Source organism: Callospermophilus lateralis, chromosome 2 (genome assembly GCF_048772815.1).
Source record: "Callospermophilus lateralis isolate mCalLat2 chromosome 2, mCalLat2.hap1, whole genome shotgun sequence".
NCBI lineage: Eukaryota > Metazoa > Chordata > Mammalia > Rodentia > Sciuridae > Callospermophilus > Callospermophilus lateralis.
The window spans coordinates 88,919,647-88,947,359 of record NC_135306.1 but is presented as its reverse complement, the minus strand read 5'-3'; the positions used below and the strand labels follow the sequence as shown (position 1 = coordinate 88,947,359).

The 27,713-nt window shown below is 41.3% G+C and overlaps 1 pseudogene; it reads right to left on the bottom strand.

Annotated features, from left to right (window-relative positions):
• The window catches only part of LOC143386536 (hexokinase-2-like), a 63,926-nt pseudogene extending 44,786 nt beyond the window's left edge, over positions 1-19,140 (bottom strand).
• Between the last annotated feature and the right edge of the window lie 8,573 nt (positions 19,141-27,713).

Genomic DNA, 27,713 nt, shown 5'->3' with positions numbered 1-27,713 from the left:
GTATTTGAATAGTAGAGTCTTATTATATTTCATCTTTTTACATATTACTCATATACATGTTTTTGCTAAGACTATACCTCAAAGTAGAAATATTTATTTCTGTTTCCTTGTACATATTTTCTGCCTATTGAAATAATAGGAGTTTAATGCGTGAAATACAAGGTGTTGACTGTGTGTGTGTCTGCGTATATATGTGAATTGCATTTACATAGGTCAGTGATAAAGTGTGGGAAGGCCAGAAGAAACCTGAAAAAGAGGTCCCAGCCAAGCAGCTGAGCTTTAGAAAAAATTCTTAACAGAGCAGGATTTTTTTTCCTTGTACTTTGATTGCTTATTTATTTTATATTTTCCTTTATTCACAAACCTCTATCCTGAGACACTTGTAGGTTTACCCTCCTATTTCAACAATTTTTAATTGTATATAGAAATCTAAGTAATTATATACTCTTACAAGTCCTCACAATTATGAAGCTGATTTTTATATTTATGTAGATACTTTTATTATCAGATAAATTTTATACATATAATAATTCTCCTTAAATTTTACTAAAGTTATGTTTCATATTTTAAAGCTATATTTCAGCCTAACTTTTTCTATTAAAAATTTTAAAATGGTAGTGTATTTTTCAGTTTCTAACTTTTTTGCCATTATTATATTTTAATGTTAGTACTACTTTAGAAAGTTGAAACCACGTATTATCATTCCCCTAGAATTTTTATATTCTCATTAATATGCTCCAATCCCTATTATTTAATTCTGAAAATGTAAGAATTTTGCATATATTATAGGTACTTAAAAATATTTTTAAGAAATAGAGGTAGTTTTATATTCATTTAATAAAACAAGTAGAAAGGATTTATTATATGCCAAATGGCTGGTATTGTATGTTTATCACTTTTCATTATATAGTGCTGTGTAACATATATATGCAAATTATGCATTGAATAGAATAAATAGTTGACTGTTCTTTTTATCATAGTTTTCATGAGTGTGATTCTTAAAGTGTGAGATGCTTTATATATGTATACAAATGCTCTTATAGTAAAGCAGATAGGGCATAAACATTAAAGACGTTTAGAATCCTGTATATCTTGTGGGAAAGTGAGCCAGTTTAATGAGGTAGAACAAGGAATAGGGATAGATTTGAGGACCACCAAAAATAATTTGAAAGTAAATAATCAGACTAGCAATCATAACCTGGAGTTTGGAGAAGAGTATATCAGAGAGTCAAAAAAAAAAAAAAAAGAAGGCTAAAATGTCAGAAAAATTGAAGAAATAAACTTTTGAAGCTGAAATAATAATTTATTAGGATTTTGAAACTATAAACATAAAAATATTATGTAATAGCTGAAAATGACCACAGGAATAATAATATTGTACTCCACAAACTAAGAAAGTTTACACCCAATGAATGCTTTTTAAAGTCTTGAATCACAGTATTAATCTTTACAGAATGGAATGCATAAGTAAAAAATTCCAGATTTTCTTGTATTTTGTAGAATTGTTTGGTTTCTGCTAGGTATAGTTCTAAGTGACCTTGCCTGTTATTGCAATGTGTAATTTTGTCCTCATTTGTATTCCCTACTAAACATCTGCTTCCTTAATATAAAAGATAGCTGTCATTTAACTTCTTTTAAACTACACCACCTTTAATGTCTGTTTTACAATCTATTTGATTAGTAAAATCTAAAGTTATTTGATTGCTCTTAATAGGCCTGATTTTGAACCTTACTTACCTGAGTACAAGTTAATCTTTGTCTACTGTGATGTGTTCCAGGCTAGAGGTATGATATTTTATTTTTGCTAATCTAAATAAAAAATAGTAAACTATAACTTTTGTAATTCTAGTATTTCTATGTTAGTTATTGTATAACATTTACAGTTGAATGTCTTGGAAATTTATACTGAAGGAATACCAAAATATCCAGTTATATTTTTGAGGCCTCATGTCACAAAATATAGTTTTAGCTGAACTCTAAACATTTCATCATGATGGTTTATAGATTTGGAGTAGTAGAAATCCAGAATATAACTGAACAGATAAATTCAGATTTTACTGCACTCCTGCTACCAATTGAATAGGTGGCAAATAAAATTTAAATAAAATATAATCAAATCAACAAAGAGCTAATTAAATCTGTTAATGATTATAGCACTGGTTACCATCAAACTCCTTGATCAATCCCAAACTGTAAACTACTGGTCAACTCTCCTCTTTAACTATGTAAGTAATGCTATTTTTTTTAAATGATATACAAACAGGATTTTAATCCTGAAAGAAAATTAACAATCATTTTTCTCAATAGACTCATGGCTTGATTTTACACTGTTTCTCACCTTTTATCTTAATGGAGACAGGAGATTGTTCAATTTGGTAATTAAAGTAATAGTAATTGAAAATTCAAGTGATTTCTTTCCATTTCCTTCTCAAATTAAATATCCTAAAAAATGGATTGTTCAATCTTATCAGTCCTGTAACATCAAAAGAATAACAAGGTGATAATTTAAATCATTGATTACAAACAAATGTGACCTTATTCTTCAGGGTATTTACCATTATTATTTACTAGGAAGTTGTAAACTATATATTTCACCTTTAATAATTTTAGACTTTGACTGCATGAAGTATTCAAATTATTTCTTTTATATTGCCTAAAGAAAATTAGATTCATATAATATAAAAAACCTACCACTGGGATAGGAATCAATTAATTGTAGCCTACTAGTTTTAGTACAGACACTCATTGTTGTTGAACTCTGTTCTTCCTTGAAAGTGTAGGTCTAAATGATCTCCTGGCTATAAAAAATACAGTTCACAAACCTTTTAGATTTATGTCCTCATCTCTAAAATGGGTTTACTTGTTTAACTAATGAGATTACTATGAGGCCTAGAAATTGTACAAGGAGAATAGTTACCTCAATGATGAACTATGGTGACTTATATCAAGTAGGAGAATATATACCTTCTGTGTAGAATAATCTGAGACCATTATTACTTGTCAATTTTGAAAATTGAATTATTCCCTGTATATTCTCATGTATGACTTGCATTTGGTCCTTTTGTAGTATTATTTTTGGTACACATATTTTGCAAAGAAAATGTGTAAAAGGAATGTGAGCACTTTCAACGTTATTAAAATGTGTAACTATTATTGCTAAATTAATTAATATTTTACAATTGGGTAAAATGCAATTTTCATGCTGGTATATAAGTTGCATCTGCAGAATTCTTAATATATTCAATTACATGTGTTTTCAGGTAATTGTACGGTGAGAAATGGGAAGTTAGCTAGGCTGTCCCTGATCTGTATGCATACATGCAAAATTGAAAGATAAGGTTCAGATGCACATTGGTCTGTTGCAGTGCAGGGATATCTATTTTTTGAAGATACCTCAACGAGAGTCAGTTTTATTTTCTCCGGTATTCTGCTTTACCATTTTGTTCTTTTTGTGTCATGGCTCATTTCCCAGAGATAGATTAAATTGACAACCTTAGGGCCCTGATCACAAACTCAGATTAGTGCTCATCCCACTGGACCACACTCACTCTTCCTGAGAGTGACAGGAAATTTTAAAAGAAGGTCCTCATTCTGCTTTGTACAGGGAAGGTAGAACACTGTCACTACAAAACATATCCAAACCCAAAGGAACTTCACTGTCTACTCATTTGGAAATAATAAAGACAGTGGCCATGCCAGCATGTGGCATTTCCAGCTGTAGAACACATTCATGTCCCTTCTCTCATTGCTGTCCCTGGGTCTTCAGGACAAGCATTAACTCACTAGTATTACACTCCTGCTTGATTTCCATTCCCCACACTGCATTCTGCTTGTGTCCTTTTTATGAAATAGTTGCACATAAAATTGTAGTGAGAAAATAAACCCTATTTTATAAAGAAAACTATTTTAGAGACCTGGAATCATCTCCTTACCCATCAACTGAGCAGACTCTATTCACTGGTGCAGATGCCCTTGGGGCCCACTCAGGTCAGTAACCCAGTTCCTGGTCTATGCTTTGATAGTAACCATAGCATTAATTTTTTAAGGGCTCTGAAATTCACCATTCTCATTTGGAACAGAGTTTTCTGCCATTAGACCAGAGGACAGAGGCTTCACTCTAACAAGCCACAGCATAGCATGCTTCTTCCCTGCCTGATGTTTACTTAGTCCTTGATAGAGTGAAGCCTGCCCTCTTTAATCAATCCTCATTGCCTGATTGTTGCAACCAGCAGTGAAGAAGACTCCCCAAGCCAAGCATGGATGCTTCATCACATTATTTTTCTCTGCACATTTTAATTTACATCCTATGATCGGGTATCTTTCTTGTTCTATTTGACCTAAAATTACAACAATATCCCTGTTCATGGCCCCATGCCATGCTCAGCACCATCTTTCATGTGTGAGCCACTAGACTGACTTGTGTGAGCCCTGCTCTGATCTCACTTGAGCTGTGAAATCCTTCAGCTTGTCTGTCCATGAGAAATACATAGGACATGACCGCATCCTCCTCCAAACCCTAAATAAACTCTCACCTCTCAATCTGAGACAAGAACTTTGTTTCAAAGATTCCCCTTGTCTTGAGCCGCTCTGATATGCGGCCACAGAAGAGCAGCCCACGCTTGGTAAAATTGATAAGGATGTTACAGACAATCTCGCCAAGTACATGCCACTGATCATCTTCTCAAACCTGCAGTTCATGGAGGTTAAATAGAAAGGTGGTGGGATGTGTTGAGACAGAACGGAAAGCAGAGGGCAGCATGGCGGGAAAGGAATGCCACTTAATTCACTTGAGCAGGATTCCTAGTGTCCTCTCACACTGATCCTCCACCTTCTGCAAAACTGAGCATGTGCTCTCTGCTCACACCCTCCCCTCACCCGACCACCACCACCACCACCACTCATGAAGCTTTGTGATGTTGGCCCTTGACCAGTTCTGGCAAGAGAGGGTGCTTGATGCTGGATGGCTGGGGGAGGAAGAAAGGATTTACTCCTGTGTGGGTGCCCCAGAAATGCTGTTTTACCCTGGGAGCAGCAGTGGTCCACTCATCATTTGTCCCTCACAGACTCAGCCCTAGGTTTTCATCCCACCCCCACCTCCACTCTCCCAGGCCTCAAGGTGGAAGCAGCTTCCTCATGTTTACTAAGTCAGAACTTTCTAAGAAACCCATTGTCATCTCAAGATAATAAGCTTCCTTGCAAATGCTATGGTGGAGACTCCGATCACTCATTGCTGTCCATTCTGGGATACAAGACCCTCACCTAGTTGGGTGCCTACCTCTGTTTGCCCAGGTTGAGCAAAAGATTATCCACAGCCTTGTCAAATTCTGTGTGGAAGTCGTCCAGGCATCCATTGTCCCTGAAGCCCCCCAACTCCATGTTGACGCACATCCGCCCCTCTTCTCCATCCACCCGCTCCACGTTGCACATCTCCTCTATGTAGCAGGCATTGCTACCCATGCCTGCCAATCACAGGGACACCAGGTCTCACTCAGCTCAAGCCTCCCACCCATCCAAGGCTTTGCCCCCCACCCCTGTGGGGAGGATGGTTGATAACCATACCAACAATGAGGCCAACCTCACAGTGAGGGTCTTCATAGCCACAGGTCATCATAGTTCCAACTGTGTCATTAACCACAGCCACCACGTCCAGGTCAAACTCCTAGGAAGGCAGAACCAGATGCCTAGTCCACAAGTGAACCCCAACATTCTCCCTTAAGATATTTGCAAGGACACTTACATGTATATAAAATACATCTCAAATGCTGTGACTCACTCCCTTATTTCATGTGAGGCTCACTCAAGGCTTGCATGAAGACTTCCCTGCAGCAGTCCTGCTGCAGCAGAATAACCAGGGGGTGACGAATAACTTGTGTATGTTGATGCAGCAGGAGTGAGAGCCGTTTATTGTAGGATCTGAGCGATATTTATACATTTTACACAGCCCACCTAATTAGCATTAAATAGATACAGCAGTCAACCAATAAGGAATCTCCACAATTAATGGCTCGCTTTTGTTACTTCACAAACCACTCCCTCTGGCATTTTGCCAGGCGCCATCCAGACTTGTTTACAGACTCTAACATTTCTCTGGCAAAATAACAGGTGCCAATCTGACTTGTTTACAGACCTTAACACTTCCCTAGTTGTGCTGCTATTAAGATTGCCACTTCCCTGCTCACTTTACCTGCTCTCCTTGTCCAACTTCATTTATCTTAGCCCTTAATAACAGTTGCCATTGGATGATGGATTTATGTTTGAGAACAAACGTTCTTTTTTTTTTTGTTTTGTTTTGCTGTCATTCCTGAATCCCCACACCCAGAACAGAGCTTTATGCACAGTGGACACTCAACCATTATGAGTTGAATGATTACATCAATTTTCCTGCCAGCCAAAGCAACTGCACTCAATGTTGCACCTCACAGATCACTTCAGGCATCAATGAATCATGTCATGGGGTCTCCTTTACCTCTCGCCTGTGGATCGCTTCCTTCAGCAGGGTGACCATGTCCTCACCCTCACATCCAGATGCCTTGAAGCCTTTGGTCCACTTAAGGAGGATACTCTAAAAAGCACAGAGAAGACCTCAGAGAAGGGCTGCTGTGTCATTTCTGGGCTCTCAATGTCTTAAACTAGACAGATGCCCTGGAGTAACTAGCCATATCACCTACCAGTGATACTCAACCTAAGGTTGTTCCTAAGGTTGTTGCTTGGATTTACTGAGTACTTCCTGTGCACCAATGTTGGTGCATGATATATGCTACACCATTTAATCCCCACAGCCATCTTTGGAGAACATTTATCATGATCACACCCACCTTTTAAAGGTAACCCAGGCACCCAGGTGACTTGCCTAGGCCTAGTTTGAAGCTAGGAGCAGGACTCACCTCCAGACCTGCTGACTCCAATTAATGGCTCATAAGCACTGTGCAAATGTCCCAACACATGTTTCCTTCACTGGGCAAAGCAGTTTTGCCCTGTCCCTGTCCTTCACTTAAATCAGAAGGGCCAGTACATCTCTTAATGTTTCATACTTCCGTATCCAGTGAACGAGCACATGGCCACAGCTGGGGAAGTGTCTAGGCCTTACACTCCTCCACATTTCTCAGTGAGAAAGCTCTCTAAGGCTTCTCAGAGTCCTCTGTGGGCCCATCTTTAATGTGGCCCTTGACCGTGTCACAGGGCCATCTGGAAGTAGATGCCCGGTGGCTTTGCACGTGGGAGAAATCTTTGTTCACTTGAGCCCTCTGTGCTGCTGAACACCAGGAACCAGTGTCAGCACTCCCAGATCCATTTCCCAAAAGGCTGGACCCACCAGTGGACTGTGTTCTCACTACTGCCCACTTGCATGGTGTCCCCAGGCCTTGCTTGGTGGTTCATGCCCATCACCTTGGCATCTCATTCACCTGGATGTGTCATACCATGATCAGATCCCAAAAGACTCAGAAGAACAAAGCGCATCCCTGTGGAGCCTTGGTTTACACACTCACATCCAGACAAGGGTGTGCTCACCTCCACCCATCTCTCTCATCTGCACATTAGCTTCATATCTCTGGCAAAAGTTCGGTGCTTTAAAATTTATAGAATGTTCAAGTAACATCACTTCAGGTAATCCTTATAAAAAGACACGAACAGGCCCCAACAGCTGGGGAGACTTGTCCAAGGCCAGTGGCAAGTAAGCACAGCCAGAGGCCCTCAGGCCTCCTGAGCACCTGCTAATACCTCATCATCAGGATAACCTCATCGGCTAACAGATAGAATTGTCTTTCCCTTTGTTTGCTGTTCATTTTTATGATCTTAGACATAACATGTGCTCCTTACAGAAAATTGGAACATACAGGTTAAGATCCAGCAGGATGACTGTTATATTCAGATAGACTACTTCTATTCAGATAGAAACAGTTATCATACCCAATAAAATATATAAACACATGTTGGTATGAAAAGATAGTGTCTGTTTAAAATAAAATAAAATAAAAATTTGTAGGAAAAGTCTGGAAGGACTTTGTTGGAATGTTATTTTTACTTTTCTATTAATCATTTATTCTTATTTTCTATATAATATAGATATTATAATTCTCAAAAAATTACAAATAAATAAGTAAAACCTCTCCCCATTAAGTCATTCTTCTAATTTGCTCCGAGTACTCCTCACCTCCTCCAGGACTGCACTCAGATCATCACCTCACTGTGAGTCTTCAGGGATGTAGTATCTCATTGCCATGGTCCAAACAGCAGCTCTTACTTTTCTGAGCTTGCTTCAACAGCTCAGTTTGGAAGCATCTAAGGCAGGAACCATCCTTTTGCACCTAGAAACTGCATCCACAGCACCATAACCCTGCAGCATGCATGCAGGTTCCTACATGACTGGCTAAGTCAGAGAGGAACCACTCTTCAAATAAAAATACTCTAATATTGAAGCCATCAGCCCAGATCCCAGCATTGCCTACTCAGCTGTCCTTCATCTCTTTATGTACTCCTGTCCAGAACATCTGGGAACACCAAATCTTCAATCCCTCTTTCATTCACCCAAGGCAAGTTGAACAGGAATGAGAGGCAAAGGTGAGTCTAGAAAGACCAGAGCTTCCACATTTACAGGAGAAAAAATAAAAATGCCTGAGCCTGTAAGAGCCTCAGGAGCAGGAGAGAGAATTTGAGCTCACGGTCTCAAGACATCAGAAAAACAGAATTCAAATAGTGGCTTGGCTACTCCCAAGCTAGATGACCTGGAGCAAGGCACCAAGTACCTTTGTATACCTTATCTTCTGTACTGAAAATTGGGCATATGAACACTTAACATAGATGGTTGCTGTAAGGATTGAATGAGATAATGCACATAGGAAGCTAAATGTATTATGTGGCATACAAATAAGTGCTTAAAATATGTGAGTTTAATGTTTTGTTTTAGCATCACCATCATCATTCTTCCAAAGAAAGTTGGATCCTAACTAACCCACTTAACCTTCACCAGCCTCAACCATCTTATTCTTATAAATAGGCCCATCCTCCCCAAGGGTCACTAGTGCCCTCCTTTAACTCATTAAGGTCAATAAAGCCCATAGGAGAGCCCTGTGGGAAGGCACTGTTACCTCATCCAAGCTGTTCTGCTGGCAGGGGAAGGAGAAGGCAAAACCCAGAGGCAGAGACACACCCTTCATGCCCATGTACTCCAGGAAGTCAGTGATGCACTGGACGATGTGGTCAAAGAGCTGTGGGGAAAAATTGGAGCACTAAGAAAGAGGCCCTGGCCTAGATGGGCTGCCCCCAACAAGGCCTCAGCAGGAGCTCAAGGTTTCCATCCAGAAGAAATAAAATCTCAGACACAAACCCAGAGAGCAGCCTGGGCCTGGGGCCCACAAACCTTCTCCAGGTCCATGGGTAAACAAGGAAAGAGCTTCATTGAAAGCAAGAAGCTTCCTGGGCCCTCCTGGAGGCTCCATGCTGCTCATCTCATCGCCTGTGCCATGCATGACCTCCTGTGGGATGGAGTAGATCTTGTTGTGCATCCCTACTCCTTGCTGCTTCCCATTTTGCACACGCACCATCAGGTCCTGGAAATTGGTTCCTCCAAGGTCCAAGGCCAAGAAGTCCCCTTTCTCTGGAAAACAAATCCAAGGAGGAAATGAGCTGGGGTGACAAAGAGTGACAGTTTATGTACCTTCCCCTGACCAGGGCCACTCTACAGCTTCAGCAGCCTCAGGGGGTGATGGAGCGTGAGCTCTATTTAATGATGAAAAAAAATGATGCCCCAGGATGAGATCTCTGCTGGCTCCTTAGTGACTCTCAAATGAGTCCACATGCTGGGGGCCCAGAAGTCAAAGTGAGCACTGCAGAGCTCTGGGGATGCTGATATAGTACATTTAAAACTATCTAAATATGCTATTTGTGCCAAATCAAATACCACCTTAGGTTAGATTCCAGACTAGAGAAGGAAAAAGAGAGTGTAATTCTTTAAAAGAATTAGAAGGAAAATCTTTTAAAATGAGAAAAAACTTCCACCATTAGGCAATTTCAGTGTGCCACAAGCCTCACACACAGTCCCCATCCAACACTTAGGCCATCCTAAGGGATACAGTTCATTCCTTTCTTATGGATGATCAAAATCTGGCTGAGCTGGACAACATTACTTGTGTAGAATCACATCAGTAGAAAAAGGGAGCAGGGATCAAACCCTAGTCTCTGGAACCTATACTAACTGCTACATTGGCCTGCTCAGCAATCATTTTCTCTGAATTGGGAAAAGACCTCCATTTATTAGGTTGCAAGACCTACAAGAGGGTTTATAGTGACCTTTTTCTGTAAAGGGACAGACAGGAAACATTTTAAGCTTCATGGACCACATAGTCTTACTGCAAACACTCAACTCTGCCGGGGTAGTACAAATCAGTCATGAATGCTGTACAAACCAATGGGCATAGCTGTGTGCTGATAAAACTTTATTCACAAAAACAGGCATAGGCCAAACCTGGCCCAGGTAGTACAGTATACTGAACCTTGACCCGGACCAAGTGATGGTTGTGAGCAGTGGCTCTGGTACCTAAATTCCAGGATTTGAATCCCAGCTCTGACATTTTCTAGTAGTGTGAACTTGGGCAAGTTTCTTAACTTCTCAGGCCTCTGTTTTTTGCCACATACAGCAGTTTGTTAATACACAAAAGTAACTACTAATATTTAATAGCTAACAAATATTAAAGGAATTAATAGGCATTAAATGTGTTGATACATAGTAGGTACCAGTAAGTACTGTTTGATTTTACCTGAGATATGTCTGGTTGACTCTAGTATTATAGTAATATAGCTTCAAAAACAGGTCGCAGTTCAAATGTCCAAGGCTAATGCTAACTGAGCTCCCAAAGCATCAATGCTAGGACAAATGCCTGCTAGGTGAGCATCTCTGCTGCATACCTGTGCCATCGGGGGTAGCACACAAGTAGGTGGGCAGCATCTTCACAGGGGCGATGGAGTGTGTCTCCTTGTTCAGACCTCACTCCATTTCAAGCTTCATCCTCCTTTTGACATCCAGCAACTGCTCATGGCTCAGTTTTAGAGGCTCCAGGGTCTTCTGGTGGGCTCTTTGTTGATCAGCCAGTTGGTAAGCCACTGTGGTCACCATGGCTGCCCCTTTGCCGCTGCCATCCTCAGAGCGGAGGAAGCAAATGTCCCAGTCAGGCACCAGCCAACGTACAACTTTGTGAAGACACTTGGCAAAACTGTAGCCACCAGGTGAGATAAGAGACAGGTGTCCACAGTTAAGGTCAGTGGTATAAATGGCTGCACAGTGACTCACTGCTTCAGCCCAAAAGTTGGGCCTGCCAGAGCAGAGGCTTCCCTAAGCCTCCTCCCTCCACTCTTTCCCATGTTAGGAATCCCTTTATAAAAACTCAGATGACCGCCCTGGTGGGGTTTATCCCCAATGAAAGGAAAGGACACTTCTAGCAAAACACTGTTCCCTACGTGCAGTCACAAGAAATCTCCTCTGCCCAGGAGATTGCAATCAGCCTCTACAGTCTAATAGAATCAGGTGGCTCTAACATTACCCATTTTTCATGTTTCATAACTCATTTTATTTGAATATGTTACTTCTTCTGCACTTTCGCCTCTCTTTTGCCAATTTCTGCCAACCATCTCAAGGTATCTGAACAACTAAAGATAACATCTTATGTTTGGCAAGAAACTCTCCAGGTGATGACTGCTTTGAGGTATCGCTCTGCTACTCCAAGTGTGGTCCATGAGCCAACTGCCTCACTGGAGGCTGTGAGATGCAGGATCTCAGGCTCACCTCAGACCTTCTGAACCAGAATCTGCCTCTTAAGATCCCCATATGATTCATGTGCACATTAACTAAAGTTTGGGAGGCGCTGAGCTAGGAGATTAGGGGACCTCAGAGCTGAGACCTTCCACAGTGACCAGCTCAGTTAATGATGACATATTGACCTGGCACTCATGTTAGGAGAAATTAAGTGAGTGCAACAAGAGGCTTCTTCCAGGTCCCAACTGAAACTTGAATGTCTGGATATATATAACCCAAGGGATCAAAACATGCAGTGTGGCATCAATTAAATACCCAAATCAGAGGCTGGTAACCCCCAGTGCTGAGGTGGTCCCTGGCAGAATACATACCAATAAGAACCACCAAGAATCATAAGAGTAAATACTGAAACTCTGTCTTATAGATAAGAGGGTGGCCAAGAAGAGTACCCAGCAGCCAGGGGAGCTCTGAGTCATCAGCAGCCTTCAGAAATCACCTCCACCCACACCAGGAATGACATCCTCCAGTAGCCGCTTGCTCTGTTGGGAACTATAATTCTACAAAGACCCCCCAACACCTTGGGATGAAAAACAGAGCTGCCCTATGGAGTCACCAGGTCCCAGGTACTCTTGGACCTCCTTAACTCCTGGGCCCAACATGCTGACTCACTGAAGGTGTTTCTTGTAGACGAAGCCATCAACCCCAATGGTGGAGCACAGCCTATCCTTGCCCTTGCTCTCCTTGATACGCTGCAGCACAGCAGCCAGGGTGGTTGCACACAGGTTGGCTGAGCATGTGGACACAATCTGGCAGATCCGGTGAGTGGCCACACAGTCCTCCTGCAATGGATTCAGACCCAGCCGCACCAGCACCTGGTAGGCCTTCCAGATGCCATCCTTATCACGGGGAACGAGAAAGATAGTGTGTGGGCACTTGTCTGACCCACTGTGGCCAACAGGAGGAGGGTACGGGTTGGCAAGGAAGCCCATCAGCTCCAGCCAACCCCATCTATCAGTGAGGACAGCATATCTTATGACCTTGCTACCTGTTTGTGAGCAGGGCCAGGACAACAAGGAGGGAATACAATGCAACATCACCACCCTGAGGTATCTTTCCCAGACATCACATACACACACACACACACACACACACACACACACACACACACAAACACTCACACACACTCACATACAGTACTACCCTGGCTCATTTTTCCCCCAGTAAAAAAAAACAGTATTTCTTTTCTGTGTGCTAATATGAAGATAAGACCTGGTTCATGGACCTTCTGCACTCCTTGCATTTGCCGTTTGCTTGTCTTAGGGTAAACAGACAGAATCTCTGCCACTATAGAGTCACCTCTAAACATGTGAATCCAGCTGTGGTGCCCATTTGTTCTCTCTAAAGCAGCCAGAGTTTGTCTGTGTCTGAAGATGGTGGGAAAGGGTAGGTGATTTGACACCATAAGTGCCCTTTGCAGGGGAACCAAATGCCTCACTAGATTGAGTACTACCATCCCCTTGGGGTGTAGCAACTTTAGCCACTGTTTAAAGGTTCCACTCAGAACAAAGTCCTTGGAATGCTTTCACTGCTCCTTTTGGCACTGAAATCACCTCCTGTCTCTACCTGGTTCCTCAACTAATAGGACCCCCTCTATTCACACGAGGAAATAGCAAGAATGGAAAACTAGCCCCAGCTATCAGGATACCATGGGCCATCCTCACTCCCACTCCCCAGCTGGACTATGAGTGGGTGAATATATCTGTGGGCATTCAAGCACCTATTTTTCTGTTTTGAAGTAGGGCTCAGGGTAGTCCCTTTTGAGAACTGCTGATAAGAAAAGAAATGTCAGAAATTCAGGAGAAGAACAAGGAGATAGATGCAAACAAGTGTTAAGGTGCCCCCGTTAATGCCTCCAGAATTTAACCGAGTGCAACAGCCCAAGTCCCTGCATGTGCAGGCCAACTGTTCCCAGAACCCTGAGTCACTTTGGTAGCATCACCCTCAAAATCCACAGGAGCACAGACAAGTAAGTAGAGTAAATTCACAGGCCCACCATGGGCCACCTTCAAGACCCTCTTGTGGCCAGGTGACATGGCACATGCCTATAATCTCATCAGCTTGAGAGCCTGAGGCAGAAGGATCATGAGTTTAAAGCCAGCCTGAGCAACTTAATGAGGCTCTAAGCAACTCAGCGAGACCTTATTTCTAACAAAATATTTTAAAAAGAGCTAGGGATGTGGCTCAGTGGTTAAGCACCCCTGAGTTCAATCCCTAGTACCACCACCCCCCCAAAAAAGACAATCATGTGGGCCTCCTGCTCAAAGAGTCAAAAGCTAATGCCCCATCCATGTTCCCCAAATGCCTCTTCCTATAACCAGACACTCGGTTATGGGGAGAGGCATTGGGACCAGAAACTTACTCTTCAATATCTGAGACATCTTTGGTTTCAAAGCTGCCTGTGATAAGAAGTTCTGGGCTGAGCTTCCCCTGGAACAGCAGCTCTTCCTTGGCCATCTTCACCAGGATGAGCCTTACCAGTTCCCCCATGTATATCCCACTGATCATCTTCTCAAACCTGTAGGGAAATATAGATCAAAGCAGTAATACCCCCTCACCGTCCATGAATGCACAACTTTCCTAGGAAGGCAAGACACAAATATGTAAGATTCAGCATGCTTTAGAGGTCAACATGATTAAGGATTAACTTATTCAGGTGTGTGTCGACATGACAACTGGGGGCGCTGCAGGAACTGTGGGATTGGGACTGACCCTCAGGCTGGTGAGTCTTGAACAATGGGAAAAAAACAGGACTTAAACAGATGAAACAACCAGGGAGTATAGAACATTCTGGAACAGACTGAATTTTAGGTAATTTAATTTTGTGTAGGAGAATGTTTTTTAAAATTTCTTCTCTCCAAAAAAAAAAAAAAAAAAAAAAACAAACTTCTATGAAATAAAATCTCATGTAGAGTCCCAATATTTTTTTTCAAGAGAAAAAATTTTTAACCTTATTAAATACAGGGCACAAGCCTCTTACAGGTGATTTGTCGATTCTTGAGAAAATGGTGGGGTTGGGGGACAAGTTGGGGCAGGAAGATAGTGAGGCAAGATTACAAGACCAAGTTGGAACAGATCTCAAAGAGTCTGGGGGTAAACACAATGGAAGTTTCTGAGCAGGCTGGTGATAGAAGAAACATGTTTTAGAAAGGCAGAGATCAGCTCCCAACCAGAGGCAGTTTGGTAATTTAATTTTGCAGCACTAGGTGACACTGTTTTCTTTAGAAGTCTTTCCGGCGATGACTATGTGGCAGAGGAAATTCAATATCTTTTGGGCAAAGAAGACCCATTGGTCTCTCAGAAAGCCTCTGGGTCTTAGAGAGAGGAGGCTCCTAGGGCTACTGGTACTGTCTAGGACTGGCTTCAGTGACAAGGAGGCCCAGAGCAGGGGTGTGGAAGGGAGTTGGACATTGCCTACAAAGAGACAACTCAGGCCAAGTCAGGAAGCATTGGAGCTAAGGGACAGGTGGCAGCATTTGTTCTGAGCACAAAGCACATTGAAAATGTGAAAGTAACAACATGGGCACCTGCCTTGGGTGTAACCTGGCTTCAACAGTGAGGATTCCACATCTTCACATGTGAATCTAGTTCTATGGGAGCTAAGGGAAACACCCCCAGGGCAAGCGGGTCTCTACAGTGTGATGTCATCGCTCATGATTTTGGGGCTACCTCAGCTGACAATTTGAAAGATGACTCCCCAATCTTGTTTTTTAATGGATAAACCAGGAATATGCTGTCAAGACCTGGCTGGCAATTTTGTCTTTTGATACTTCAAAGGGTACAGGGCTCTTTGGAATGACATGGTGTGTCTCATTATTGGAGGCAGGCATTGAGTGAGTGACTTCTGAGCTCATTAACCTCTGGTCACCTATGGCTGACACAACCAGTATGTTCCTAAGTTCAGGTAAATGGACTCACATTCCAACACGTAAAAAAAAAAGCTTATGACTTAATGAAACCAAGCTTTGAGGAAGAAAGGACTCCCCAGTAAAGCAAAAGGCTGCCCACCACTGACCTGGTTTATAGGGCTAGTTTTCCTTTCTAAGTAGAGATCTGTGTGAAAAGACTTCCCAAAACAGTCCCAACACCAAGAAGACCAGAGAGATGCTGCATTGCTCAAAATGTTTTGTAACTATGTTTAGTGCTTGCAGCAATCCTGTCTCAACATCTTCAGAGACATTTGGCCAATGTGAGAATGAAATAAGGTTGTGTAAGAGTCGAAAGTAACATAAAACCAAGTCTGGCCTGGCTGGAGTGTAGAACATTCAGGTCACAAAATGCCCAGCATTTTATCTGATCTACTTCAAGATTATGGTTGGGCCACAGACCCAGGGTGGAGCCCAAAAAGGCTTCTGAGAAGCCAGCTTTTCCATAAGCCTTAGTCAGTCTGCAGCTGAAGCAGGAGGCCCTGGGACTCTGTGGGTTGGCAGTGAGCAGCCACATGATATAACCTGGTCCTTTGTGGGGTGCAGTGGTTGGGAGCTACTAAGGGGCTTTCAAGAACTAGGATATGGCCTTCCAAAGTGAATGTGCTGAAGGATGATGGGGTTTATTACTTGCGCTGGTTTTAGAGCCCTCTCAGCAATTTATATTTCCAAATGTTCCCATAATTGGTGGGTGCCTTGGCAAACTTTGGGTGATAAAGTAAGACTACAGAGATGACCTGAAAACAAATCCCCTGTCCCTGAGCAGCCCCAACCTCAGTTCCCAGCACACCCCCCAACCCCGCCACCCAAAGGCCCACTCACAGTTGCTTCCCAGGGTTCAGTGAGCCCACGTCAATCTCTGAGTCAAACTCCATGCGGATGTCATTGAGTGCGCCATCGTCCCCAAAGGCCCCCCACTCCATGTTGATACACATCCGCCCCTCATCGCACTCCACAATGTCGATGTGGCACATTTCCTCCATGTAGCAGGCATTGCTGCCAGTGCCTGACCAAAGCAAGGAACTGCTCAAGCACCTCCCTACACCTCCCTCCCCTGCCCCCATCTTCCTCTCACGCTACTGTCCAAGGCTGCTCCATATTAGGATCCCTTCCTGCAGACTCCTGGGCTACCCAATATATGATCCAGAACTCTCCTACCCTACCCCCAGCTCCACAAGCCTTGGCTTGGCCCTCCAAAGCAACTACATCATTATCTTCAAATATAACCCAGACTACAGGTCACTCCCTTCTTTTCAGCCTACTCCCCCTACTGCACATCCGGCTCTCACACCCAGAGCTCACTCACCCACAATGAGACCAATCTCACAGTCTGGTCATCATAACCACAAGTCATCATGGTCCCAACCGTGTCATTCACCACAGCTACAATGTCAATATCAAAGTCCTGTAGGGATGAAATGGAGGGTTCTGACCTTCACCATCACAGAAGGGATGGATACAGGATGTAAAGATGGAAAAAGAGCAGCAAGACACACAGCTCAAGTGCAACGGGCTTACTAACCCAACTCAGAGCCAAGGAAGGTTTGAGCTGGAAAGCTAGATCCACACCCGAGTGAATATCGGGCAACTCACTCCCACCCTGCTTGTTCTCATTGTGGAGAACCATTTTCCTGACACCAGCCCTGTGGTCTAATTTGTAGCCATTACTGCACTAAGAAAAGTCAATCTTGTTGGCTTCTTCTACTTCTCTTTCTTCTCCCTCTCACCTCCCTCTTCTTCCTTCTCTCTCCCTCACTCCCTTTCCCTTTTTCTCTCTCTCCCTCCCACTCCAATGGCAGAACTTTATCTTGTCCACTCTCTGCCCCATTCTACCGTCATGTCACCATCATGCCAACTTTCTTACTTGAAATGATATGAAGTCTTCTTCAGGACTGAAGGGTTTTTCTTGCACCAAGACTAAGATTACTTTTCACCATGTTAATCTCAAAACTCCAAAGGCATCTGATCATATATAAAATTCCTGGGTAATAGCAGAGAAGAAGAATACCTCCCCTTAAGCTCTACAAAAGCTTCTCAGGCTGAGTTTGAGCACAGACTTCAGAGTGAATCCCAAAGGGCCTGCACACCCGAGGTCCCACCACTCCACACTCACCCCTCTTCGCTGGATGGCCTTCCAGATCAGAGCCACCACGTCTTTGCCTTTTACACCACTGGACTTGAAGCCCTTGGTCCATGAGACCAGGAAACTCTGCTACAAAGCAACCAAGGAATGAATATTGATTTTCTACAATTAAAACGCAGGCCACATTTTGCCAAGCATCATTAGTAGAGCTCTCTGATGCCCAGCTAAAGTCATCATTGAATTTGTAGACTGTCTCCTGACTAGTGGAGGAAAAAGAAACTCAGGCTCCTCCCAGGTTCAGGAAAGGAGATCAAATGAGTGATGCCTTCATGATTTACCGCCTCAAAGAAACAGAAGGAGCAAGCTATAGACTTGCCAAAATAAGATATGTATATCCTTGAATCATTAACTCACACAGCATCCTTCTTTCAAGACCTTTCATCAAAACACTCAGGATCAAAAGAGTTCCTATCTTCTCATTCCTGTCACCCTGGGTGGGATTGGGACACTGTGCAATAGGTGTGAAATGCAGAGTAACAAAGAGCACCCACCTCCCCGATACTTTTTCACCCCTCAACACCTCCACGCATGCACAGTCACCTGGAGCCCAGAACTCTCAATACTGAATCCTTAGCTATAAAATCCTTCAGTGCCACTGCCGATACCACAGCAACAGATGGCCACCAGGGAGTTCTTCCCAGTCCTCCCAGCGCCAGGAGCGAAGCAATGCAGCAAGTCTTCTGAAGAACCCATCTTACTTCATCTAGCTTAGTCTAGTGGCAGGGTAATGAGAAGGTAAAGCCCAATGGGAGCTTCCTGTCTTTGATTTGGAGCTTATCCATGAAGTTGGACAGGCATTCAGTAATGTGGTCAAATAGCTAAGAACACATGATACAGGAAGATGAGCAGGCAGAATGGCACAGAAATTAAGACCTTGGGCTCACAAATAAATTAGTTGAATTTGTACCAGATTCTCTTCCTACCCTCTGAGTCTTCATTTGCTTTTCATCAAAGAAATGGGAATGTAACTGGACTGCCCACAAACAGTTCCTCAAATGATTAAAAGAGTCAGTTCATATAAGGGCTTAATACTAGTTAGTACTCATTAAAAGCTGACCTACATTTAGACCATTTATCTAAACAACTGTCAAAATAACCCTGAGAGGAAGGGGAAAATCGTGGCCAAAGTTATCAGAAAGTCCACGCAGGCCCTACAAATAGGACATCCTTTCGTGGCCCTGGCAGACCCCCCAGACACAAATGCCTAGCCAATTATCTTACCAGAAAGGAAAGTTCACCTCACCATCAAGTAGTACTTCATCATCCATCTTTCTTGTGACTGGGGGAGTGGTGGAACATTCTGTGTTGGCATTCTATGAACCAACTTAGCAAAATTGAGAAAATTTTTCCTATTTTTTCCTCTATTCTAGAAAACTAATCACCTAGGGGCAATCCAAAGAAGTTATCTTTGTTTTCTATTTTCAAAAATGGAAGACTGGGCTGGGGATGTGGCTCAAGTGGTAGCGCGCTCGCCTGGCATGCGTGCGGTATGGGTTTGATTCTCAGCATCACGTACAAACAAAGATGTGTCCACCGATAACTAAAAAATAAATATTAAAATTCTCTCTCTCTCCTCTCTCACTCTCTCTCCTCTCTGACTTTCTTTTTTTTAAAAAATGGAAGACTAAGTTCTCTCTGAAGAGCAACAAAGAATAGGGTTTTGTGGATGGGCACTCTCACAACTGTAATTACACTGAGCAGGACCCATAGCTCCTCAGCCCTGGAGAAAGATGCATTCACAATGAGCCAGGTTTTCAATCAGCCCCAAGAAAGTGCCCTGACTTCCTTCTTGGCCATTAAGCACCCTCAAAGAGAAGTTGGTGACCCTCCAGATGTGGAAAGGATGAGGCCAGAGGTTTGGGGAACAAAATATAAGGAAGAGGCTGAACACATTCCAAGTGCAAGGTTAACCAGGTGGCAAAAATAAAAAGCTAAGTGGGGGAGAGGGAAGTGGAAAAGAACAACTATCTTTTCCTTTCCAGAAAGAAGTAAAAATTCTACTAAAGATTTTCAAAGAATAGTCCTGGGCCAGCAGCACCACCACCACCATCACCTGGAAACCTGTTAAAAATGCAAACATTCACCCTCCTCCCAAGACCTACCATAGCAGAAATTCTGCTGTGGTTTAAACCAAAGAAAATTGTTTGCATTTACTTAGAAACTGAAAGGTTGAGGAAAGATTCACAGTCCTGATTGGCTCTCTGATGCCTGGGGTGTGGTCAGCAGAAGGCAGCTGGAAGGCAGAGCCAGCCCAACCTAGGAGGGGAGAGTTCTAACTGGGCTCCCTAGGTGTATTCTGTCCGTCTGTCTGATAACACAGCTGATACTGAACCTTCTACCTCTAAACCAAAACATTCTCAAGGACAAGTGCTAAGCTAGGACTGGGGTCTCTCACCAAAGGAGATCACTATTGTACAAGGGCCAACTTCCTCTAACAGAGGTCAAGTATTTTAATATGCAAATAGGGTTTCTAGAGATATCTATCTAGAGGCAGTTCTGCTCTTCTATTGGGAAAGTTTATAAGAGAGAAAATATGGGATGTATTAAACAAATTCCCAGCACCTTCTTACTGACACACCAGTCAATGATCTTTAGCACAAACAGTTTTATTCCCCCATAAAGGAAGTTGCAGCAGCTGTTCAAAGTGACAAATCAATCTTTAGAGATAAAGAGTCTTTAAAAGGAGAAGTAGAAAGTCGCCTTCCCCTCACCAGCCCTTCCCCTCACCAGCTCCCTCTCTAGATGGGAAGGCAGAGAAGAAAGACAGTGAAGATGCTTTAACTACTGCCCTGCCCACAAAGTAATCACTAGCCATCTGGGGCTACTTCAAATCATTAGAAAATAATAAAAATAAAAATTCAGCTCTCCAATCACAGTAGCCCCACTTCCTAAGTACTTAATGCCTCAAGATGCTGACAGCTACAGAATCATGCAGGCCAGATAGAGAGCAGTTCTACCCCTGCAAAAAGTTCCCTTGGCCAGGGCTGGGCTCTATTTTGTATTTTATTTAGAGACAAGGTCTCACTGAGTTGCTAAGCACCTCACTTTGCTGAGGCTGACTTTGAGCTCACAATCCTCCTGTCTCAGCCTCCTACCTTTTTTTAAAGTGGGGAAGAGGAGACCATCTGCTTCCTTGAACTGGAAGCCTAACCCCTTTTCTGTTAGCTGAGGACCTACAGATAGATGCAGAGAAAGAGCTAACATCTTCCTACTATAAAAAAGCTCAAACGGCATCACTGTGAGGAGTTTGAAAGTTTTCCTTTTCTTTTTTGGTCTAAGGATCCACTCACTCCCCTTACCACAAGATACACCTTAAGTATTGTAAGTGCTACTATTCAGATTTATGACCTACTGCTTTGAAATGGAAGTGATGTGGCAGAGCACAACTTCCTTTTTGGGGGGATAAAACTTTTTGCACTAAAAGTTATTTTGACTAGTGTATCAGGAAGAAGGTACTGGGAATTTGTTTAATACATCCCATTTTTTTCTCTCTTATCAACTTCCCCAATAGAAGAGCAGAATTGCCTCTAGAATCTTACACAGGGACTCACTCTGCCCAGGTTCAGAGTTCCTCAAGAAACCTCTGCAAGTTTGGAGTTTGGTAAATTGGTCTTGGTTTTAACTAAATTTGCATTTTAAAAATCCATTTATTTTCCTTTACTTAAAATACTCATGCATAATAACCCAAAACCTAGAAGGCGGGCTGGGTAAGTGTTCTACTATAAACACAAAGTGAGAGGGACATTGGTTACACTTGCTGAAAGATGGGAGGAGGGAAGTGGCTTTCTGGAAGGCTGCAGGAGTTAGATTTACAAAGCACTGGAGAAAGGACTGTGCAGCATCATCAAAAGGAGGGGGCAGTGCCAGCCAGCATGGAAAGGACAGAGATTGAATTTAAGAGATTTTTAAGCAAATGATAACTTCATTGTAACTGAAGTGTGTGGAACAGTATAACAGAAAGGAAAGTCATGGCAAATAGAACACAGGCAAGCTCCTGTTGCATTAGGGGGAGTTCCAATGTTAGGCAAAGCAGTTGATACTTCAGTTAAGTAGGGCCATAGCCAGGCACTTCAGTATTTTGGCCTGCACACTTCAACTGCTTGAAATCATGGAGGGGCTTTATTTAAATTTTTATCTCTTCCCTACACATCAGAAATTCTCAAAACTATGAATGAATGTGTAAATTTATTATATCTTAGAAGGAATCTGATGATCTGGAGTGAGAAGAGTAACCATGGACTGATGAGTAAGGTGGAGAAGGAAATCACAGGAGTAGAACCCAGCAGAGTGCTATTGAATATTCTTGGCAATCACCAGAAGAGTCTGCTTCAGAGTCTGGGCATGGAGAGATGTTTTGTGTAGGAGAAGTTGTCAGTGATATCACACGCCACTGGATGAGAGGCATGGGGAGGCAGCAAGGGAGGTATAGAAAACAGTTAGTACCTTTAGGGTCTAGAAGACTAGGAGAATGGATATTCATTCATGTAGGTGAAAAATTGATTTTAGCATGTCATGAGAATTCTTAGAGCAAGAATTGTTTTTATTTAGAACTTCTTTATACAAGAAGGGGAAGCCTTACGGCAGATGCTGAAGGGAATAGTTAAGACTTGAGACCTTGTTTTACACAGGAAGTTAGAACTGGGGCATAAAGATGAAGAATGGAGACAGAAACAAAGAGCCCAATAACAGGTAGAAGGTTGAACCTGAGGAGAAAGATGGAAAGATGAACACTGAGAAATTAAAGACAGCTCTGGGTGAAGAGTTTGCTTTTTTTATGGCACTGGGGACTGACCCCAGGAATACTTTATCACTGAGCTATATCCCCAGTTCTTTTTTGAGGGGACAGGGCCTAGCTAAATTGCTGAAGCTGGCCTTGAACTTAAAATCCTACTGAATCAATCCCCAAGTCAAAGAGCTTTCGAAGCAGTGGAAAGAGCATGTGTAAAAAGCCCCGAGGCAAAAAATAACATGTCACATTTGAGGAAAAAATAAAGATCAGCATCAGTGGGCATGGTAGGTAAAGAGGGTAGTGAAGATACAGGAAACATTCTAATCTTTTAGGCCATGGAAAGGAGTGTGAGCCTAATTCTAATGGTAATGGAATTCCATGAATGGCCTTTAAACAAACAAATGAAAAAGATAAAATAAGATTTCTATTCCTATAAGATCCCTTCTAAAGCTTTGTGGATCATGGATTGAGACTGAGTAAGAGTAGATGTTTCCCATAATGCCATTTATAATAGTGAAATTTTTCAAACCAAATACTTATTAATAGGGATCATAAAGAATTGATCATCTATCTGCTTACACTTATTAGGAAAAATTTCTACTACAACGAGAAAAAGTGTGTATATGCGTGTGTATGTGTGTGTGTGTGTTTGTGTGTGTGTGTGCATGTAAAAGCTCTTTGCCTTGAGAGATTGATTCAGGAGGATTTTAAGTTCAAGGCCAGCTTGTATGTTTGTGTGTGTCCATGCTACAAAAATCTGCACAAAATAATAGAAGTAGTTGGCCTGGCTCTCCCTATCACATAAAATTAGTGGGCTGTGGAGGTGACTTTATAAATTGGTTTATCTTTTCAATCCATGTAGCTTTCCTATGAATGGGCATGCTGTTTTTAATTAGAAAAAAACAAACAAACAACCTTTCATTTTAGGAAGAAAGACAAACTTGCCTATACAGGATGAAATTATTTAAATTGTTTATTTTCTCTCCCTACTTTTCTAAATTTGACCACATTAGTTAGTAGGCTCTTAATGTGACCTGGCAATCTTTTTGGATAAAATGCACATTTGTATATTGCTGTCTCATCCTAACAATCCAGAGTTTGAGCCTGAGCATGTTATTTTTCTGCCAAAATATGGAGATTCATTAGTTTCCACTAATTCTCTATGGATGATGAACATGCATCTTGGCAGGTGCCTGCCTATTCCTTAAGGAAAAGAATCTAAATTTAGACTCTCTCCCTAGTCTGTGGTCTTGGTAACGCAAAGGAGCCTAAAATTTTTTTTTGCAAAGAGGCCTATTTTTAACTTCTGGAGCCAGGCTTTTCCCAGCTTTTCACCTGGGAGGCTTGGTGAAAATTACAAATTGGCGTTAGCATCAAACTCCCCAGTCGTCTTCCAGCACGCACCATTACCCTAGATGCACATACATCCTACACAGGTACTGGGGAAGCTGGGGATTATTTGAACATGTTTTCAGAAGGAATATTACTTTCTTCTTGCTGCACATTGTAATTTTTAACACTTTTCTATAGGAGGAAGGAGTTGCTTATCTGGAATTGCAATCTACTTGGTTAATTTTTAGTCCCTTTAGAAAATTAAAAAAAAATTGTTTTCTTCCACTCTAAGTTCTAGATGCTGTCTCTTCAGTTCTTGTCATCTTATAGCTCCATCCCTTTAATACCTTTTCCTTGGTTTCTCATAGAAAATAGCTTAGCCTTTGTGCTTTCTTGCCCTTGTGTCTCTTACCTCCTCAGTGCTTTTCAGAATTGTCCTTACTCCATGTCACAATTATTAACTGAAAGGTTATTAAATCATAGCTTCCGAGTAAGTACCCAAATTCATTGTGCAATAACTCATATCATCCATGAAGCTTCTGGTTAATTGAGAGCTTTGTTGTGAGATTTAGAGGGATGATGATGGTGATGATGATGATGATGATTGGTTAAATATTGCAAGAATGCTGAATGCAGCATTGAGTCCTCCCTGACACCCACAATTTTCCCCAAAACTTGTAGGATATGCTTCCTTAAAACAAATCACATACATAGTACATCTTCATTACAGAAAAATTAGGCAACATTAGGAAAAACATCAGCTGTAGTTTCATCACCAGCAGATGATGTGATATTGCTAACATATTAAAATATACAGTGAAAATACATTCTGTACTGTCGTTGAACATTTCATACTAGTTACCCCCCATCCATTTAATCTCATCTTTGGAGTGCACCTGATTTTTACTTATAAGCAATCATAAACTATTCCTGTTTTCTATGCACTTCCTGGAAAATCTGTGGAAATATTTTTGTAAGTTTTAATTGATTAGATGATGAAATATTAGTAAGTGGCATAGTACAAAATACAGTATTTCTGAAGAGTTTGTCCCCCTGATAAACTTGAACCTGTTCTCTAGGTTGTCAGTAATAAGGAATACAAAACAGCATGCAACCTGCATTGTGCATGAGATTTCAGTATTGGAACACTAAAGATAATAAGGCCTATCAGTGCTGTGTTCCTCAAAATGTGGAAATATACCAAATGCACCAAAATTGTCTCTTGAAGATTCTTCTACAGTTATGCAAAGGGGCTCAGATATCTGCATTTGTAGTAAGCATTCCAGAAGATTCTAACACCTACTAAACTTTGGAAATTACTGCCTTAGTGCACCTGACAAGTTCTGCCCATGGCACATCTTTTCTAAATACTTCACTATTTTCAAAATCATAGTAACAGAGCAATGCACCAAATTTCTGGTAGTGTAAAATGACAATATTGATTTTTTTCATTGATTAAACAACCAGTAAAGATGCTTCCCCCTCTCACTATATTTAGTTTGTTTCCTTTCAGTCTCATAATGATGAGGTTTATTGGAGTCCCTCTAACTCTGAAAACACAGAATATTTCTCATCTGTTATTGAATTTCAAGGTTTAAGTATGAGACACACGAAGCACTAAATGCAGTGAATGTATAGGTGAATGCAACTACAGTTGACATGAAGCAAAGGCATAAATGTGTAGGGCATACAGATTCTTTTTTACAAGACTTACACTAAAAGCCCAATCTACACAATATTAAGGGACAGCCAGTGGATGTCACTACTGCGCCATGGATTTGTAGAGCCAAGGTTGTTTTTGCTGTTACCTCTCAGAAATAACTGGCTGGTGGTCTTATACCTTCATGAAATCCAATGTGTTTTTTTTTTCCTTTCCTTATAAATTATTGACTGATTCTGTACCAATTAGTTTTACCAGTTGGTAGGTTTGTTATCAAGTTAAGCTTCAAGAGAAGAACCTGGGCTCAAATGATTAAAAATTTAGAGCAGTTAATTAAATATGCAGATAGTCACTGAATCTACTTTTTGAAACTATTATATTGCCTTTTAATGCTCATGATTTGTATAATTAATAAAAAACAAGCTTGAAAGCATGTAAGGAAAATGAGAATTTAAAGAGAGTCAGGCTAAATGGCAAGAAGTAAGAATATTCTTTCATTAGAATATACCCTATAAGAAAGTGAGAACTGTTTTGTCTTAAAACACTGATATCTTTTTTAGTAAATTTTATGTTATAGAATTCCACAATTCATTTTAGAAATTGTATATAAAATCAGTGAGTGGCCTGAGGGCTAATTAAATACATTTTGTGAATTGTATACTTTTGCCTCCAGTTAAACCTTCATTATTCCAGTGAATTTTTGCCATTTGAAGGTTTGTTGTAAAGTCTAAGCAGTGAATCATAGATGACCAAATCAATTTGGGGCTTCTGTGGAGATCCCTGGGCTTACAACTAAGCTACTTTTAGTTAATTGTAAATTTAAGAAATTCCACTCAGCAACTCTGACCCCCCCAATTCTAAGTTTTAGAATGTGCTTTTCTTTAGATCATGGATTCTTTTCTACTATAAGCATACATTTGGAGTTATTCCAGGGTTTTTTCATTGTGTGACAGTAGAAAAGACATTTTAAATCCTTACATATCTTTTTTCTTCCCTGTTTTACAGGGCAAATCAAACAATACCAGGAATCGTTGTTATTTGGGGTGGAGGGGATGTGCTAAATGTTCATAGACTCTTTGATTAGTTTATCTCATTTAATCATTGAAAAAAATCCTATGAGGGAAGCTGTGTTACTCTAGTATCACAGAAGAGAAAACAGAAATGCCGAAGCTCACTTTCAAATCATGGGGTGTCTGATTCAATTGCCTAAGAATTTTTAAAAGGACTCGTTCAGTCAATAATGCTGTTGCCATGCTTTCTAAGGCCTTGGTATTGGATTGAATTGCCTCCATGTGCAGTGTGTTGGCTAGGGGTTGGCAGTGCATGCCTCAATGTGAGCACAGAAAGTACCTGCTAAGCCTCTTCCAGAGCCCTTTGAAGTACGCTCTGTCTCTGCTGACCCATAGCATTGAATCTAGTTACCCACACTTTGGAAACTGTGGAGTCAGAACCAGTGGAACATTAACGTTTATACATTAGGCTTTGAAGCATTATCATAGAGGAAGGGAACTGTGGAAGATATTTTCAAACTTAATTTAAAGATGGAAGAACCATAGTGAATATAAAGATGGTTCTAAGGTCATTTCAAGAATCTAGACTTATCCCTAGCACTGACCAGCTTTTCTCATGTAAGGCCCCTGGATAGTACCTGTTTGAAGCTGATTATTGAGCCTACTTCTGATGTAGAAATTTTTAAAATTAATTTCCTAACTATAATATTTGCTCGGTAATATTTAACTATGAGTTCTAATATCACCAGCATGACACAATTACATGTGTAGATAAACATTGTGAATGAATAGTAATAATAAAGTGGTTTCAACTAGATTCAATAAAAAAGTAATAGTGTGAACTTTTAGAACAAATATGTTGGTGAAGTAATGTGTTGCCTTTTTCTTTCATATTTTAAGATTTATTTGTTTATAAAATGTTGATGAAGCTGCTTTATTTTGCCTATGCTCAGATATGCTGTTTTTCAATTGTCTAATCTATCATGTATATCTTTATCTTTTTTATTTAAAAAAAAAATAGGTTATAAGCTCTTTGTGTAGAGGAACTTGTTGATGAATGTTTCAGTTGGAAGGAATTTGTGGGAAGCACTATGTGTGTGAGCGGTGGCA